The sequence below is a fragment of the Malaclemys terrapin genome, chromosome 4 (assembly GCF_027887155.1).
Source record: "Malaclemys terrapin pileata isolate rMalTer1 chromosome 4, rMalTer1.hap1, whole genome shotgun sequence".
Lineage (NCBI taxonomy): Eukaryota > Metazoa > Chordata > Testudines > Emydidae > Malaclemys > Malaclemys terrapin.
Genome location: NC_071508.1, coordinates 32694080 through 32698065, shown reverse-complemented (window position 1 = coordinate 32698065; position 3986 = coordinate 32694080).

Sequence of the window (3986 nt, the reverse complement as noted above, 5' to 3'; positions counted from 1 at the left end):
AGCGCTTTAATGTGGGCTGCATACGGGCCAGTACCAGTTTCTTACTGGTACGCTGTACTGGCCCATACTGGCTCACTTTCACCCCTGAGTCCAGGGATGCCCTTCCACTGAGCATCCATGCAATGAGTGTTCACAGGACTGGGGAATGCCGCTGTATTCACAGGGATCGAGGAATGCTGCACTGTGGCCAGAGCCGGTGCAAGGAAGTTTCACGCCCTAGGCGAAACTTCCACCTTGCGCCCCCTCCCCCCAGCCCTGCGGCAGCTCCCCGCCCCCCCTCCGCCCTGATGTGCCCCCCCCGCGGCAGCTGCCCGCCCCCGCCCTGAGCCCCCCCCACAGCAGCTCCCCACCCCAGCTCCGCCACCTCCCCAAGCACGCTGCCTCCACTCTAATTGTCCTCCCCTCCCAGGCTTGCGGTGCCAAACAGCTGATTGGTGCCGCAAGCCTGGGAGGCGGGAGAAGTGGAGCAGCGACGGTGTGCTCGGGGAGGGGGGTAGCAGAGGTGAGCTGTGGTGGGGAGCCCTGCGGCAGCTCCTCCCCCGCCCTGAGGCACCCCTGCGGCAGCTCCCCACCCCCCCGGCCCGGGAGCCGTGCGGCAGCTCCCCACCCCAGCTCACCTCTGCTCTGCCTCCTCCCCAAGCAAGCCACTCCGCTCTAATTCTCCTCCCCTACCAGGCTTGTGGTGCCAAACAGCTGATTGGCGCTGCAAGTCTGGGAGGCTGGAGAAGTGGAGCAGCGACCGCGTGCTCGGGGGGGGAGGGGCGTAGGAATGCTGTAAAAAAAATATTGGGGGCACCGCTTTTTGGCGCCCCCAAATCTTGGCAACCTAGGCAACCACCTAGTTTGCCTAAATGGTAGCACCGGCCCTGACTGTGGCACGGTTACAAAGCCAGCAGCAGATCTCCATACTCCTCCAGTGGCTGCAGGGCGGCTGCGGGAGCAGCCCATGAGAAATTTGATATCTTCCTGCTAGCATGTAAGACTCAGGAAAGGAAACTGGCTGTGAAGGCAAAAGTGAAACTGACAGAGCACAGAGTGTCTATTTTGTCTTTACTAACTTTCTGCCACAGTCTCCTGGAGCACTGCTATGAATTCTGCAAGCCAAAGAACATCAGACAGCAGCGAGTTTTTGAGGTGCCTAGCCCAATGGGACTCTAATCTCGGCTCAAGCCTGTAGGACAGGGGTCGGCAACCCTTCAGAAGTGGTGTGCCGAGTCTTCATTTATTCACTCTAATTTAAGGTTTTGCGTGCCAGTAATACATTTTAACGTTTTTAGAAGGCCTCTTTCTACAAGTCTATAATATATAACTAAACTATTGTTGTATGTAAAGTAAATAAGGTTTTTAAAATGTTTAAAAAGCTTCATTTAAAATTAAATTAAAATGCAGAGCCCCCTGGACCGGTGGCCAGGACCCGGGCAGTGTGAGTGCCACTGAAAATCAGCTCGCGTGCCGCCTTCAGCACGAATGCAATAGGTTGCCTACCCCTGCTGTAGGCCCTACTGTAATGCAAATGCAACCCAGCCTCATCCATTCTGCCTAGTACTCTGTCCCCGCTAGTGGTGGTTGGGCCACAGTTAGAGGTTGATGAGCATGCTCCATCCTTGGCTAACAGAGTTGGCCCTTTTAGCTCAGACAGGGGCATCTCATGCTTTAAAATCCAGAGGTCCGAAGGTCAATCCCTGCTGCTGACAACACACCCCAAGCGATGCAACATTCCACAGACAATGAACTATAATTATAATGACAACATCCACTTCAAAGGTGTTGCACTTATATTGCTGTTTCCCTAGCTATCCAGGTTCCCTTCCTAAAATAGAGTGTCCTAGTGGTTGCTTGACTAGGGCACTGGCGCTTAGGAGCCTCTATTTTCAGCTCTGCCTCTGGAAATCCTTAACATTAGTGCCTCAGTTTCCCCAAATGAAACATGGAGATAATAATAAAGATGCACCCACTAATTAATTAGTTAAATTTTGTAAAACACTTTGAACATCTAAGCATATAAGAAATTGATTAATATTATTGTCCTCCCAATTATGCACTCAATGTGGTTGGAGGGTGTATATAAAAGAGTAAAGCAGGAAGGGAGTGAATGCTAAAAACACATGAATTATGAATACCTTGTTATTGTGGTTGCTATTTGTATAGCACTGGCAGCACTTTATAGACAGGTATAGAGAGCAGGTCCTTCTTCTCAAAAGCTGACAATCTAACCAGTCAGCTTACAAACAGAGAGAAGAGGACACAACAAAAGCCATGTACATGGCTGGGGTGGCCTAGCGCGTGCCTCCAGGGCACCATGACTTAAGAGGGATGGGGGCTGGTGGAGATTTGCTAAAATCCGAGGCCAGAATCTGTCTCTTACAAGGTGCAGTATCACCAGACCCAGGTGTTCAAAAATCACGAGTCAGGTGCCCAAAAATTCATGAGCTGGCACTAAGAAATGCAGAAATCTCAGCAAAGACACCAGAAATGAAACATATGTTATTCCTGGCCATAGAGGAGAGACAGGACTTGGCTGTAATCAGTGCTTGAAGTGGTAGGCAAAACAATTAAAAAAAAGAGGGGGGGTCTCATCACCAGCAATTAATTCTGCTCCCCAACCCCCAAACCAATTCTATCCCCCCCAGTTTTACCCCTCCCGCAATCAATTTTGCCTTCACATCTGTTCTGCCCCAAGCCTCACCTCTGCCCTGCCTGATTGGGGGAGAACTGCTTGCCTCCTGCAGTAACCCTGATGCTCTTCCCCAGGAGGTGGGGAAGTGGGGAAAGCAGCCAATCAGAAGGGGATTCTCCCCACCGCCCCAGTGAGCCTGAAATGTGCGCCCATCTTCGAAATTTTATTTGTTGGATCTGTGCCCCTTCATGACCCAGCACACTTTACTGTCTTAACAGATAACAACGGGATTCCTGCCTGAGATAGGCCTCACTGTTTGCTCTGGTGCTTCAGCTCCCAGACTGACTGACAACCTGTACTTTCTAGTGCCACCAAACATTGTCTCCCTAAGCCCTAGCCTAGGCAATCGTAGGAGGAATTGAGGACTCCACCTTATAAAAACCCACGGAGTGGAGGGGGGGGTGTATGACAATAGGTAGACATAGATATGAGAGAGAGGGAGAGAGATAGGACTGTATGGTCATATGAAGATAGATAGCAGGGGTGTAGATAGATAGATAGATTAGATAGAAAGATAGAGGGGGTGTATGGGGATAGATAGATCGTAGCAGGGGTGTAGATAGATACACAGTAGGATTAGGGGGAGAGCAGCCCAAGGTTTGCTTAATTCACTTCTTCGCAGAAAGAGCTGGGTGAGAATGGAGGAGGAGGAAGATGACCCCTGAAAGTGATGTTGGAAGGAAGACTTGCAGGAGGCGGGGGGGGGGGGGGGGTCACCTCAGGACAGGGGGTCCCAGAGAAGGGCAGGATGAAGTAACCTTGGGGTGGGGTAACCGAGCGAAGGGTTCAGGGTCACGTGAACTCTGCCCATGCCGCAGCAGAGCTCCAGGGGAGTGTGGCACATGGGTGGGGCTGGGTGCCCCCATGTGCGAGGCCTCCTGACAGTGCTCAGCTGTCCCCGCAGAGACCCCAGGCCAGGAGTGGACGATGAGACCCGAGGCCTTTGGCCGGGCAGCTTTGTCCTTTGGGGGAGTGGGGCTTTGCTGCCCGCCCCTGTTTTGTGGAGGCTGGTGAGGCTGCCCTCAGAGCTGGGGCAAAACAGTGGTGGTGTAAAGCTAGGCCTGTCTCTAGAGAGGCCTCCCCCAGCCTCAGTGCTGTGGTCAATGGGAGAGGAAAGAGACACTGCTCCTTTAAAAGGCCACAGGCAGGGAATGAGACAATGCCCCTTTAAGACATCCCCGGCGCTGTTTCTTTAACGGCAAGAGCGGAGCCGCTAGACGTATCGCGCCTGCGCATCGGCTTTTTCTGGCCCCGCGGATGGGGGGGCGGACTTGCGGGATGACGTCATGTACGTGTTCCGTGACGGCGA